Source organism: Pteronotus mesoamericanus, unplaced genomic scaffold (assembly GCF_021234165.1).
Source record: "Pteronotus mesoamericanus isolate MK-2021 breed Mesoamerican mustached bat unplaced genomic scaffold, CSHL_Meso_final scaffold_174, whole genome shotgun sequence".
Lineage (NCBI taxonomy): Eukaryota > Metazoa > Chordata > Mammalia > Chiroptera > Mormoopidae > Pteronotus > Pteronotus mesoamericanus.
In genome coordinates, this window is record NW_026555309.1 from 3,404,061 (window position 1) to 3,419,992 (window position 15,932).

Here is a 15,932-nt window from a genome sequence, read left to right on the forward strand (position 1 = left end):
CTGATATTTTTTCCCTCAAGGGGGTAAACTGTTTCTGGAAGCACAACACCTTGTCGATTTGTGGAGTGGATGGAGCAAGCTCCTGTCCCATCTCCCTGTTTCAAAAGTCCATTTACTATGTTATCCTCAAGTATAGCTATCTGTTCTGTCAGTTAATATGTGATCTTAGCCAAAAAGCTGAGAAGTGAATCATCTTTCTAGTATTAATCCCAGAATGTTACTGTTTGTAGGCATTTGTGTTTGATTTATATACTTCTTAAGGGCACAAAGTGTTTTGTGTGGCTTTGTATTTCAGGAAGAGCCTAGTAGAAGATAGACCCTATACATTTAATTAAATTACTGAAAGAACAGCCAAACAGGCCACTATGTTCCTATTAATATACATTAATAACTTCACAGCAAAATTATTTTAGCCCCATTCTGCTGCTTTCTTATTAATGACTGGCAAAAATGCTTAGCATGTTTCCTTAATTCAAAGTATACCCAAGATAATATTAAATCAGTAGTGTAAGATCTATCTTGATTTTTTAAAAAGTCCTAATGTGAAAAATCTACATCTTAGAATGAAGGAAATCACCGCTTTTCCTGTTTCTCACTTTCCCTAGCCTATAAAACAGTCATTAGCAATCTCTACTCTCAGTAGTGAGATAAATGAGGACAAATGTGAAAGTGCCATGCTCATTTTTCTTTTCAGAACTCCTCCTTTCATAGAAGAGCGTTTGGAAACGTTTCACAAGATCATGATGATACTATTGAAATACTTGTTTTCCCACTGTTTGACGAAAGGCAGCTAAAATACAGCTTTAAAACTTTTCACTGGTTGTCTTATTCCTGAAAAATCATTTAGTCATTTAAATCTAGATATAAAGTGGAAATTGGTTTTTAACAAGTTTGGCCTAATACCATAGATGTTTATCAAGTATAGAGGGAGAGAAAAATTGTAATAGATCTATAATTGTTGCTCCAAAAATTCTGGCATCTTCCTACCGTTTTAATTTTAACCTCATCACTAATCCTCCCTCCCCTTCCCTGCCACTCAGCTAGGCACACAAAAGCACAAACCCATTGTATTCTACTTGAAATGCCCCTTCCTGCTGAGCACTCCTCATCCCCAACTCAGCAAAAAAAAAAAGAAAAAAGAAAGGTTAGGTCAGAACTTTTTCACCTGACCAACTCCTATTCATCTATTCTTTTAAGATGATAACAAACCCTACCACTCCTTATTGCATTTTATATGTCTCCTTTACTCTTTGTTCTTTTGAGGACAAAATGCTATGTAAGATAATAAACAAGACCAGCCTGGTTATACATTATTGTAGCATCTGAACGCATTTTGTTAATTGAGGTATAATTGACATATAGTATTTTATTAGTTTCAGGTAAACAACATAATGATTCTATATATGTATATATTGCAAAATGATTACAACAGTAAGTTTAGTTAATATTTATTGCCACACATATTTACAAAATATTTTTTCTTGTGATGAGAACTTTGTAAAATTTACTCTCAGCGATATAATAGAGTATTAACTATACTATACTCTTCATGCTGTACTTTACATCCCCAGGACTTACTTTTCATATAACTGCAAATTTGTATTAATACCTTTGACCATGTTCGCCACATATATTCTAAATAATCTTATATTTACTTATTTATTTTGTTGCTTGTCTGGAAAGCTTTTGACTTTGTTTTAAATGTAAAGGTAGGTCTTTCAGTGTCAGAAATTTTTAACAGCTAAGTGGATGAGTCCTTGGTGGGGGAGATGTTACAAGGTTTTTACCGGAGGTGATATTTGAACTAAAATTGGAATGGTGAGCAGGGATTTTCCAGGTGGACAAGTGAAAATGTCTGGTAGGTAGTTGGAAGTACCTGTTTGCAGGTCAGTGGATCAGTCTCACACAGAGAGGGCAAGAGCAAAATCCTAAAGGATTCTTGCAGGGGTGTCCAACCTTTTGGCTTCCCTGGATCACACCGGAAAAAGAGTTGTCCTGGGCCGCATATTAAACACACGAACACTAACAAAAACTGATGAGCAAAACAAGGTTTTAAGTAAATTTATGATTTTTGTGTTGGGCCACATTCATAGCCATCCTAGGCCCCATGTGGCCCACGGGCCACAGGTCGGACACCCCTGCTAGTGCGTTAGAGTTATAACAGAAGGAAGCCCTTTTCCTGTGGGAGGCTCAAAGTTGAGTTTCTTAAAGAAACTTGAGGATCACTTAGGGTTTGTGGGTTTTTTTTAAAGAATCAGAAATTATGATTTGAGAAGTTTGTTCTCAAATTAATTCTTCAGAAAACAAACTGGCAACAACATGGACAGACCTAGAGAGTATTATGCTAAGTGAAATAAATCAGACAGAGAAAGGTAGATACCATATGTGGAATCTAAAACACTTATATGTGGAATCTAAAACACAAATGAACAAGCATAGATACAGACAACAAATTGATGGTTACCAGATCGGAGTGGGGGGTTGGTGGGATGGGTGAAAAGGGGGAAGGGATTAAGATGTACAAATTGTCATATATAAACACAGTCATAGGGGATGTAAAGTAAAACATAGGGAATATAGTCCATAATCTTGTAATAACTATGGTGTCAGATGGGTACTAGACTTATTGGGGTGAACACTTGGTAAGTTATATAAATGTCCAATCACTATGTTGCATACCTGAAGCTAATATAATATTGTATGTCAACTGTAATTGAAAAATATATTTTTTAAGAAAAACTGGGAAATTCAGAGGTAGAAAAATTCCATTAAAGTGTTTTTACTTATGAAATATAAGTGTTTTAGATACATAATATGTATTCAAAGTTTAATAGTTTTGAAGAATAGTACTAAATCAAACACCCATGCTGAAGAAATACAGATCCTCATCACATATTTCTTCTTTACCAGGCTTCCGCTAGCTTGAAGTCTGTATTAATCCTCCTGTTACTTCATAGAAGTGTCTGTCACTTATGTGTTTCTAAACTATATTGTTTGTCTGTTTTTAAATGTGTGCAGTGGTTTTTATTAAATGAAAAAGCTAAAACATATTTGAAACATACTTTTAAAATTATTTACAGATTTTAGAGAGAGAGTGGAACAGGGAGAGAGAAATCGATTTGTTTTTCCACTTATTTATGCATTCATTGCTTGATTTTTGTGCCCTGACGAGGGATTGAACCCTCAACCTTGGCATATTGGGACAATACTCTAACCAATTGAGCTACCTGGCCAGGGCTGAGATACACCTTCTAACATCATCTAAAATTTAGACAGCATACTTCTGTTATACTTTACTTTTTTGCTTTATGCATGTTATTTGTAGTCTTTCAAGACTTTTGACCAGCCCTGTTGTTTCCTTTCTCTCCTAGCCAGCTTATTTGCTACCTATTCCCCTAATATCTATATTTCTCCTGAGACTTTATATTAAACCATTGAGGCCGTGACCCTGTATTCTCATTTTTCCCCCTTCTTCACTTTCCTAGCAAACCTAGTCATCTCAAACAATGCCCCCTCTGCTTTCTAAGTGCTCTTGTCCTTTCTGTCCCCACTTCGTTCCTGCTCCTGCTCCTGCTCCTGCTCCAACATGAAGTTAATTTTTTCTTTTATTGTCCCCATTGCTCCCCACTCCCATTTTATTTTGCCAGCTCTTCTCTTGCAGTCACCAGTAATTTTGTTGTTTTATTTGAACAAATCTTAATTTTGCCAGCTCAACTGTTTTTCCCTCTTGCTCTAGTCCAGCTGTTCTTGCTCCATTTTGTTATTCTTCGCTCATCCTCAGTCTGTGAGGCTGTGTCTGTTGCTACAAAGATGTAACCACATTCTGACCTCCCTTTTCCCCCATTCTAACTTTTCATTTTTTACATGAAACTTTCCCATTTGATTTTGTCAGCTTTGTTTATTTGCAAGATTTTAAATACTGTGCATTCTGGCTCTTATCCTTTACTTGTAAGTGAAGGACACCTGGCAAAAAGATGCACGCTCGATTCCCTCTGTGGTCCTATGTGCATAATCACCTCCCCCCCCCACCCCCGCCCTTTAATTCCTGCAGTGTTTGTCAGCTCAAATAACTTAAGTCTGTCTCATCCTTAGAGATGCTGTTTTAGCAGATCTGCAGTGAATCCCGGACATCTATCTTTTATAAAAGCATTGTTTGTAGCAGTGGCAGTAGTAGCAGTAGCAGTAGCAGTAGCAGTAGCAGTAGCAATAGTAGTAGTAGTAGTAGTAGTAGTAGTAGTAGTAGTAGTAGCAGCACTATGACATTCTTCTCTGCTGGTCAGTTATGACCCTTTTTTGCTTGACTGTTTTTCTAAAATTGATTCTTTTTTGCCGGATTTTCTGCTTTCTGGGATTTTCTTTAAGTCATGGTTAAGATATATCTAGACTGAATTTATATAGAATTTTGTATCACATTAGCTTTTGGCACTATGTCTATGTAGTAGATTCTCATGAGGAATTTGGTATACTTTTTATAGTTAATACACCATATCAAAAGCTTTTTATCTTTTAATCCTTCAACAGATAATGTGAAGCTACCATTTTATAGATGATGAAACTGAGCTATGTCATTAGGGGCAAATTATTTACTTATTTCTTCTGTCCTCTTACCTCCGATTCTTACAAGTTTTTACTTTTACTAGCTATGATATGATGTAGCTCTTTTTCTCTTCAAAATATTCCCATTTTCAGGTGTAGTTGACAGTTAACTATGTTTCTGGTTAAAACGGAGCAGAAAAGGAAGAAAGTAAATATTGATTGATGCATGCTGCAGTGATATTTTTGAAAGCAAGAGACCATGCCTGACACAAAGTTAGTACTTCAGAAAACCATGAATGTGTTCTCGTAGCCTCTGCTGGTTAGGCCACATGCATTGACCAATTTCCCCTGCTCAAAAAGGATTAAGGATCCTAATATTTAAAAAATTTTATGGTTTTGTTTTTTTTTTTTGAGAGTATGTTTATGAAAGTTGGGGACAGTGAAACAAGGAAGGGCTAAGGAGAGAAGAAGCAACAGTAGAGAGCCAAGGCAGGGCTGCTTTGGCTTTCTTGAAACGTTATAGGAAAGTGAGCCCACAGGGCTCCTGTTGCCCCAATGGGAAGTAAAAGTGACAGAAACGAGCCAAGGCAGGGCTGCTTTTAGCTCACTGAAAAGTCAGAGAAAGGGGAGCCTTGGAAGCAGGGTCAGGCGATTAGCCCTGGACGAGCTGCCTCTGCCCACCTCATTGCTCCCCTGGTTGCAATTTAGGAGATGCTCACCTGAGAGGGGAGAAAGGCCTGGGCAAACTGGGGGAGGGGAGGCAAGCTGGAGTGTGAGGGAAAGCACACTCTACAGCCTTACTTTTTTTTTTTTTAAGCAAATTAGAGAAAAGCTGTGTGTGTTTTGTGTTGCTGCAATTAACTACCATACCCCTAGCAGTTCAAACAACTTAATTTTGTTATCTTACAATTTAGAGATTTCTACCTAAGTTCATGTACATGTCAAAAGTCTGACATATGCCTCACAGGGCTAATGTCAGGGTTTTAGTAGGACTGGGTTCCTTTGTGGAGAGTATTTGCTCATTCATGATGTTGGTAGGATATATAGTTCCTTACAGCTGTAGGGCTGAGATCTCAATTTTCTTGCTGGCTGTCATCTGAGGGCTGTCCCCACCTTCTAGAGCCCACTCATACACCCACATTCCTCGGTCCATGACCCCCTTTCTCCATCTTCAAAGCCAACAACAAGGGATCAAATCGTTCTAACATCCAATTTTCCTGACTTCCTGAGTCACCCCATCTCTAACTGAAGCCAGGAAAGGTGTTTTGCTTTTAAAGACTTCTGATTAGATTGGGTTTATCTGGATAATCTAGGATAATATCTCAGAGTCTGTAATCTTAATCATATCTGCAGAGTTCCCTTTGCCTCGAAGGCTAGCGTATTTCCAGGTTCTGGGGATGAGTGCGGTGTGTGTTGGGTATGTCTGTGTGTGTTTGGGGAGAGGGGATGTTATTCTGCCTACCACAGCTGGCTAGGGAGAAACAGAAGATAGAAGCGCAGTATGTTGAAGTCAGAAGCAACATTAATTTTTGACAGTAACTGTTGTGTACACCTTTTTGAAGTGGGTACTATATTTAGCATTAAGCAATGCAAACAAAATCCTACTCATTGCCCTTTTTTTTTTAAAGTACGTGCATTTATTGTACTTAATTATAACTGATAGTGGGTTTTAATGTAGTGCAGTGTAGTGAAGAATGTAAGCAATCCGCTGGTATATTTACACTACATATACGGCCTTTTCTAATGGTTTGACTCATTGAATCAGAACAGTAATATCCATGAGGAAGGCTACATTTCACAGATGAAGAACAGGAGACTAATTGTCACATCACACAGCTAGTAACTGACCAAGCTGGAATTTTGGCCCAGGTATTTCTAACTCCAAAGTTATGCTCTGCCTTCTATCATACGTATCTCTTGATTTCCTTAAGTTCCGTATCAGATCTCTTCTGTTGGCTTTGTCTGTTGAGTGGCTGTGGGAGGACACAGTCCCTCAGTTCCTTTACTAAAACAGATAACCAACCACCTCCACTCATGCAAAATAGGACAGAACTATCCTCTGTAAAACAAGGATAAAGTTCTTTCTCTGCTCCTTAGCAGCTATGTGAGATTGAGCAACCTTTTGAATCTTCCTCAGTCTCGTTGTCCTCATCTATAAAATGGAATGAATGCATGAGGTAATACGTGCAACACTGTTACAAATAAATGGTTAATATTTGATTTTTACTTTTAATCTTGCTCCTTTGAATGTTTCTGTATTTTCTCTATGTGCATTTGAAAAACTTACCCAGACCTGATTGGTGCTGTTTACTGATGCTGTTCATAGCAAAAATTATTTCTTTTGCCCTTTGTGTGTCCTACTATGTTAATCTCCCCCAACACGCACACACCCCCACACACCCACACACCCACCCCCTCTCTTCCCACCCAGTTTAGCTTGCTCATCCTACTATGTTAATCTCCCCCAACACACACACCCCCACCCACCAATCCCCCTTCCCCCCCAGTTTAGCTTGCTCATTTGGGCCCTGCTGATACTTGGAGGAATCTGCTATCCTTGACTTTAATTTAATGTCCTAGCTTAGGTTGGTGTTTTCCTGTATTCACTATATTTGTTTGCACCTAGATGTTTTATGGAAAGTTCTGTTGTTTGTCAGCATTGTTTTAACAAGAATCAAAGTAGTTTATCAAGATTAATTTTATTCCAAGTACCAGTATCTCCTTTTTTCTTTTTTGCAGCCTTACTTTATTTAGTCTGTATGATCATCCACGTCCACTAATGGTTTAGAAAGACTCTACGGTTAAAAAAAAGAAAAACCCAACAACAGTAAAAAAAAATAAATATATATATATAATTATATATATAAAAAAGTCTCTAGGAATTTGTTCTAGGAAGGACCTGTTTTATCATAAGGAATAGAAACCTCCAACTAGCTCATGAAAAGAGGTTTAGATAAGAATTTAAAGAGTGCTTATGGGAATCCAAGAAAAGCTGTAAGCAAGTCTTGGGGAACTGGCCACCGTGAAATCTTTGTTTTCATCTCATAGCTTCTCTTTCACCTCCTGAGATAATTAGGAATGTGTGTTTTTGGTTTTAAGAATTTTTTTCTTTTTCTAATCTCTTTTCATTACTGATTTGAGTTTATTTCACTTAGGTAAGAAAACAGAGTATGTGTATTGATTCTTCAGTATTTGAGGCTAATTTTGCAGCTGAGTACTTGGTCAGTGTTTATACATGTTCTATGTATGCTTGAAAAATATATTCTTGTGTACATGCAGAGTGCCATACATCTCCATTAGATTATACTTGCTATTTGTGTGGGCCATGTCTTCCATATTAATAGTCTTTTGAGTTTTGGAGTGAGGTATTAACATCTCCTATTATGATAATGGACTTTTTTTTATAGTTCTGTCAGATTGAATTTTTTCCCCCAGTAAATTTGAGGACTTACTTGTAAGGTGTATATGGAATCAGGTCTTTTGTTTGTTTGTTTGTTTTTATTGTTCTTAGCAAGCGAGGAAGAGAGAGAGACACACGTCAACTTGTTATTCTACTTCTTTGGTTGATTCTTGTATGTGCCCTGATCAGGAATTGAACCCACAACTCTGGCATATCAGGTCAATGCTGTAACCAGTTGAGCTACCCAGCCAGGGCTGAACTCAAGTCTTTACATCTTGCTGAAGACAGTAATTCCATTGTCATTAAGTTACCCTCCACTTTTTATATATTTGGTAGTATAGTTTTGGTATTCAAGTGTTTGGTACTACTTTTGAATATTAACTTTTGCTTCATATTTGCCTAGCATGTACTTTTTTACCTTCTGTTCTTTTTTCTTGGAATTGGTTTTGTTTTGTTTGGGAAACATTACAGATACAGTCACAGTGCCTTATATACCCCTTTACCTTTCACATCTTTTTATGCCTGGAGGTAACTGTCTCCTGCATTTGGTGTTTATTATTTCTATGAAAGTTTGCAAATGACTACTATGTATTTGCAAACAAGGTATAATATTTTGTGTATTTTTTTCAACTTCATAGTAATGGAATTGTGCTTGCTCTGAAACTTTTTTGTTTAACATTTTCAGGGATTTATCTGTATGAATATGTTTTGCTCAGTTTTTGTTGATATTAATTGCTTAATTGGTTTAATTTTATATTCTTTTGTCTTACTATACTACAGTTTTGCATTCTTTTTACTTAAGGAAATTTTAGGGTAGGTTGTTTTATTGTAAAAGACAGCATTGCATGGATTACCCATGTGCCTGCCTTCTTGAGCACGTGTTCTAGAGTTCTGGAGATACTCTTTGAAATGGAATTGTAGTAGAAGGTATACACATCTTTAGTGTTACCAGCTAATCTAAATCACTCTCCAGAGTAGTTATCAGTTAACTTTTATTCTTGTTCTTTGAGCCCTACTGTATCACCTTTTTTTTTTGAGGCCTGTGTTTTTTATATAGCCCGTTGTTATATTTAAAAAGAAAATTCAGTCTGAGAGGCTTTTGCCAGAGGAGTTTAATTATAGATAAATTTGAATTTATTTCTATCAGGTATCACCTTGGTTCAGTCACATGGGAAGGATCACAACTAAGCCCATTTGCCATTGGCTTTTGGGTGAGGCAGGTACATGCTTCACACAAGCAGCAGTATGATGGTCATGTTTCCCAAGCATATATAGTGTCACCTCTTTCTCATAGAACAATGTAGAAAGAATAATGGAAAGCAGATACCTTCCACTAACTTTTATTTTTGCAAGTTAATTTAAATCCCTAAGTTTTCTGTTTGTAAAATGTATGTAATACCTGCCTAGTGCACCACCCCATGGGGTTGTTCCCCATGCTGTAGGTTAAGTTCTTTCTGGTTATTTCATCTTAGCACTCTTGAAAACCAAGAAGGTTGGTGCATAGCGGCACTGTTATACAGTGTGGCAATATAGAGTTTTTGTCAGGATTTTGGGGGGCTTAAGACTAAAGGAATCTTGGGACCATACTGTAGAGAGCATTGTGTGGCATAGAGATTCTGGTTTTTATCCTCTGGGTAGCTTCTGAGAAGCAGCCTTATTCTCTGTCTCTAAATGGGATAAATTTCTACCTTTAACTAACTTTGTGACATCAATTAATGAGCCCTTTCCACAATTTAACCTTTTTTTCTTTCTTGGCATTTTTCCTCTGTTCTTTCTGGCTTAATGTTTCCATTCTTGGAGAATTTACCCAAGAAACAGAAAAATCATGTTGGAGTTCAGTGAATATATGAATTTTCAGCCTTAGTCATGAGTAAGTCTTGTTACAAAATTCCGCTGAATAGTATCTTTGAGGAACTTTTAGGAGTTTAAAAAGGAAACCAAGGTCTTTTATTTCACAATTCATTATCTTACTTTCAGGCTTCCTTGTAATTTTCTTAGCACACCAACATTTAGTGTAACTATTTTTGATTACACTGTGAGTTGTGTTAGTTATTTAAATACCACATCACTATGGAGGTTGTTGGATGAGGCCAATGAAAGTATTGGTTATACAGTGTTTGATCCTAAAATAGATCCTTTATATGTGCATATATGAAGGTGTTAAGTGCTTATGGTAAAAATGAAAATTAAATTCTCTGCTACATTACATAAATATGGTAAACAGTGGTTTGTTTATCCTTCTAGAAATTTTCTGTACATTTATAAGTCTTTGTACATCTGTATGTTCCAATCCCACCAATAGGATTATACAATTAGTACTGTTCTATGCCTTTCATTTCACTTAAGGGTGATTCTTGGGTGTCTTAACATATCATCACATATAAATCTAATTGTTTTTAAACACCTGCATAGTTAAACCATAGTTTAATCAGTTCCTGATTCAGTTAGTCCTGGTTTGTGGATCCAGACAGCAGAAACGTACTGTGGTCAACTTAAGCAGAAGATTTTATTGGAGAGATTGGGTGCTCCACAGAATTGATAGGAAAGCAGTATAATTGAGCTTGAAAATGGCAAAAACAAGGAAGGCAAGCCACAGCCAAATCCCTGTTGTCAGTATAGCCTTCTGAGGAAGATACTGGGCACATGCCAGTGGTTTCTCATCTCCACTGTAGCCACCATGCAGTATGCATTGATATAGTTTCTGATAGTGGAGCACTCCTTCAGGATTCTGTATTCTGGACAAGAGCATTTGATTGGCTCAGCCTAGGTCACATGTCTTTGCCCTAGCAGTTTGGGAGCTTAAAGAAGAGTTCTCTGATGTGAGATTGCCAGAAACAACAGTTGTTCACCACACCTGCTGATATTACACAGTACTGTGATAAGGATTCTTGTTTATTTGTGTAACAAGTAAAATTTGTGATTCAGCTAGGATTTACATTTTAGATTTTGATAAAATGCTGCCAAATTACCTTCTACTAAAAAAAATTAGAGAAAACTTGTGATCAGGATGGCGGCATAGGCAGACATGTCTCCTTTTCACACAACCACATCAGAATTACAACTAAAATACAGAATAATCATCACTCAAAACTGTCAGAAGTTGAGTTGAATGAAAGTCTGGCAACTATAGAATTAAAGAAACCACATCCATCCAGACAGGTAGGAAAGGTGCAGACACGTTTTGGTCTGGTCCCACACCCACATGTGGTGGATAAAAATTCAGGAGGGACATATCAGGAGCAAGGAGTCCCAGCTGCATGCCACGCCCACCTCTCCCCTGCCCCAGCCCAAGGTTCCAGTGCCAGAAAGTAAGTCCCCTTAACTTCTGACTGCGAAAACGAGCTGGGTTTGAGTTAATGGAAGAAACTGCTGGAGCCCCAAGCAGTTCCTCTTGAAGAACCCACACACAGACTCACCTACTCAGATGCACTCCCTCTGAGCTTCAGCACTGGGGTGGCAGCATGAAAGGCACTAGTGGCATACAGGGAGAAATGGAAGTGTCTGACATCAAGGCGATCTGAGGCCGTTGTCCCATTTCTAAACCTCCCCCACACAAGCTGGTACCGTTTCTGAAATTCCATCAACCTGGCTAACACTGTTTGATGTGCCTTGGAGATCCCCGGAGACTCTGCTCCACCCAACTTACTGGCCTACCCAAGCTACTTTTCCATATGAATGGCTGGTCTTGGCTCATGCTTTACAGTTTCCTAAATCCTGTTAAGAGAAGCAATAGCTGGCCTCAGTGAGCCCCAAGCCGAGCACTAGCAGCAGCCAGCCTAGATTCACAACTTGGCTTCTCCTGGGAATCTCCATGCCCAGCACAACTAGCAGCCATCTTAGATTGCTTTATGGCTCATACAGGGTGGCCCCTGGCAAAACACAAGTGGGGCCTGACCTTGATCCGTACTACCTGGGAATCCCAGTGCCAGCACACCCTGTGGGCAGCGATAGACCACGTGAGAGCACCACCACCCTGCCCCTGCACAGCTGATCCTCCACAGAAGGCAGAAAAGTCAGGATAAGCAGGGGCTAGACTTGAAGCGCAGATAAAGAGCTTCCCAAACAAGAAGAAACTAAAGGTGCTTTTCATCACCAAACCACTATTATATGAAATGTTAAAGGGACTCATTTAAGAAAGAGAAGATAAAACCTATGAACAAAAAAATGGCAAAAAATAGGTATCTATCAACAACTGAAATAAAAAACAAATTAAGCAAACAAGAACAGACAGAATCATGGATAAGGAGAGTGTTTTAATGGTTGTCAGATGGGAGGGAAATGTGGAGGAATGGGTGAGGAGGTGAGGGGATTAAGAAGTACCATTAAGTCTTTACAGAATAGCCATGGGGATGTATATAAAGTACAGCATAGGAAATGGAGTAGCAAAAGAACTTACACACCTGACTCATGGACATAAATGATGGTAGGGGATCGCCTGAGGGAATGGGGGGTGCTGGGTGGAGGGGACAAAGGGGGAAAAATCAGTACAACTCTAATAGCATAATCAATAAAGTATAATAATTGAAAAAAAAGAAAGAAAAGTATTAGAAAGAATATTTAATTTTGAACTTGGTATAATTTCATGTACTTAAATTCAACAGGCTACTTTCAACATTGTGTTGAGTGATGCCTCATCTGTGTTTGGGAATTTAACAGTTTGATTTACTGTCAACATGTACTTCTTGGCCTCTTACTAGTTTAATCTGGCATCTGCATGAAATAGTTCTTTTTGCTTACAGACTTTAACTTTAATACCCATTTGTATCATACCTTACTGCTTACACATCATGTACAATAAATTTTTTGTATGATTATAGTGTACTTTTACATTCAAACACCTTCCTTCCATAGCATTCTGAAAAAAATAACCTCTTCAAGCTACATCCTTCAAATGAATTTCTGAGATGTGCACTTTTTATTTGGAATCTTTGTTTATGAAAGAATTAGGAAAATGGTCAGATTAAAGTGTTTTAATATTAATATTAATTTGAACATTGTTTGGGATAAAGTCAGTGTCAAAAAAATAGCATTCATTTTTTTTTTTAATCTCCTTTCTTCATTAAATTTCTGCCCTGTCAGAGCCATTTAGCTTATGAATATTCCTTCCTCCTTAGTATTGCTACTAATGCCTAGAGAGTAAGAATGTTATTTTTAGTTAGGAGAGGTATTGGTTTACAAATAATAATATGTATCTGAAAAGAACAGATTCAGGAGTTTGGGTGGTATAATGGAAAATATGATTTAGAATTAAAAAACCCTATTTTGAGTTTCAGTTCTACCTCTTTGTTATCTTGAGACATATCACTTAAGCCTCAGTTTCTTCATCTTTACAATAAGGTTATCATTCCCACTTTATTGATTTCATAGACTTACTGTTATGATCAGGTAAGATTGCATATTAAGAGAGAACATATTTTCACTTTCAAATTGTTAAAGACCATGGCGCTATTTTAAATAAGGCAAGAGTACATTATCATAAACATGATTATAGGACTCCATAGATGCAATAAAAAGTACATATCCATATTGAAGTGGGTCATTTGAGTATTTGGCAGATAGCATGTAGTCTAGCTATTTTAAACCAGTTGAATTCCAAATAATCATGAAAACCAAGAAATCATATTTTGCTGTTTATGATGTGCTCCCATGGTTAATGCACACCCACATTATTGCCCCAAACTTTCATGAAAAAAAATCATTTTAAATTTTTAATTCAATTATTTACTTACTTATATTTAGAAATAAAACTGATCGTCATATTTCAGCATATTATTTTGCATATGGGCATTGTTATGCTCTCTAGAGTTACACTTTTAACGCATGAGTGTAAACAAAAGAATTAAAAACATTTGTATAGATACGGAATTAGTACTATCCATGTATAATATGCATCCTTATTTTTCCTCCCTCAAAAATTTAGGCAAAAAGTACTCATTATATATGGCAAAATAAGGTAATCATGTTTTGAACATAATCTGTACTGTGGCAAAATATACTTCCAGTATTTTTCAGTCATTTATCTGTTGTACTAAGCATATAGTGGCTTCAGATTATTTGTAGCTAGAAAACTAAACAGCATTGAACACTGAAACTAGCATTTTAGTTGGTTGTATCTAGGGCAGTGGTTCTCAAACTTCAGTGCCCATCACAATATCCTGGAGAGTTTGATAAAACACAGATTTCAGGACTCCACCCCAAAGTTTCCAATGCAGTAAGTCTGGGACTGAAAATTTGCATTCTAGCAAGTTTCCAGATAACGGTGATGCTTCTGGTCTGAGAACTCCACTTTGAGAGTCAATGTTTTAGAGAAACCATATAATTTATATTTTCCAAGCTGATCCATACTTTATCAGAACAACAGAAGTAACTGAACCTGCTCCTGACAAACCAGGGTAAAAAGTCATCCTAATTTTACCTAATGGAAAAGTCTTTTTAGAAAGAGGTTTATGTAATAGAATTGTCACCTGGTGGATGGCTCATGATACCTATGTTGTACTTTTTTTATTAAATTGCCAGCGGATGATTCAATCATTTCCCCCCTTGATTCCTGTCCTTGTAAATGTTAATTTAAAGAGAAGTGTTTTTAGATTCTTGAGTGGATTTATTTTGCCATAAATACTAGCAAAATAATTGTAGATGAGTTCTTTCATTGGATGTGTGGTTGGATTAACTACTAGAAAGTAATTTTCAAATTTGTCTTTTTTATAAGCCACAGCAATAGGTACATACTATGTTGCAACCCAGTGTTCAGATGTGTAAGTATATATGTAGCTCTAAAACAAAAGTTTCCAAGCAGTACTATTCTGACCTTATGTAGCACATACAGTCTAATACTTGCTATTTTTTTAGTCATTTTTCGATGTGAGTTGTGATTCTCTTAGTTGATTTCATGACCTAACTGGTTATAGCCTGCTGTTTAAAAATCACTGTTCAGAGGAATTCTGTGATTCCAAGAAACTGTGGCATAAAATTCTGAAAGATAGTTAGGTTAACTTTAGTTTTCTTCACTCTAATTTTTCTCAAACACTCCAGTTATTCTTCATCATTACCAAAATCTAGTGGGGCAAGGTCTCAGGAGTTGGGACAGAAAGGAAAATGATGCTATTTTTACCGCATTCCGCTGTCTAACTTGTTATTAGCTTTAATGGTCTGTCATTTATTTCCTCTGAAAATTAGCAGATTCTCCATTTTACTTTCCAATTTTTTAAAATTTAGCTCTGGACAGTGTGCCTCAGTGGATTGAGTGGCAGCCTACAAACCAAAACATCACCGGTTTGATTCCTGGTCAGGACATATGCCTGAGTTGTGGACCCGGTCCCTGGTCGGAGGCATTTGACAGGCAACCCATCAATGTATCTCTTCTTGTACATCGATGTTTCTCTCTCTCTCTCTCTCCCCCTCCCTTCCCCTGATAATAAATACATAAAATCTTAAAAAAAACCAAAAAAATTCCCTAGCTGGTATGGCTCAGCAGATTGAGTGCTGACCTGCGAACCAAAGGGTCGCTTGTTGGATTCCCAGTCAGGGCACATGCCTGGGTTGTGAGGCGGGGAGGGGGGTCGTGCTTGAGAGGCAACCACACATTGATGTTTCTCTCCCTATTTTTCTCACTCCCTTCCCCCTTTCTGAAACTAAATCAATAAAATCTAGAAACCTTTTAAAAGAAGAATCATTATAATAATGGAATTAGAGTAATGAAAAATTAGCTAAGAGGTAAAGAGGACATTAAAGAATACAGTAACAGCAGATAGCAGGCATAGCTACTACCTGTAAGACTGAGGCAGAGCATGGAAGAAAGGAACAAATTTGGCATCCAGACCTTTTTGGAGGGGCATGGCTGAAGGCCCACTAGATGGCAGAGAATATCGCTGAGGGTCCAAAAATATTAAATGAAAAATTCCAGAAATAAACAATTCATAGTTTTAAATTTTGTGCCAGTTGTGTAGCGTGATGACATCTCAGCACCGTTCCACTCTGTCCTGCCCAGACAGGGATC

The 15,932-nt window shown here is 37.4% G+C and overlaps 1 protein-coding gene and 1 pseudogene across 1 annotated transcript in view; one reads left to right on the top strand and one right to left on the bottom strand.

The window, feature by feature from the left end:
- Positions 1-15,932, top strand: part of RAB2A (RAB2A, member RAS oncogene family) — an 85,302-nt gene that overhangs the window by 2,357 nt on the left and 67,013 nt on the right. The gene's annotated exons all lie outside the window — the stretch shown is intronic.
- Positions 19-189, bottom strand: LOC129084470 (uncharacterized; annotated as a pseudogene).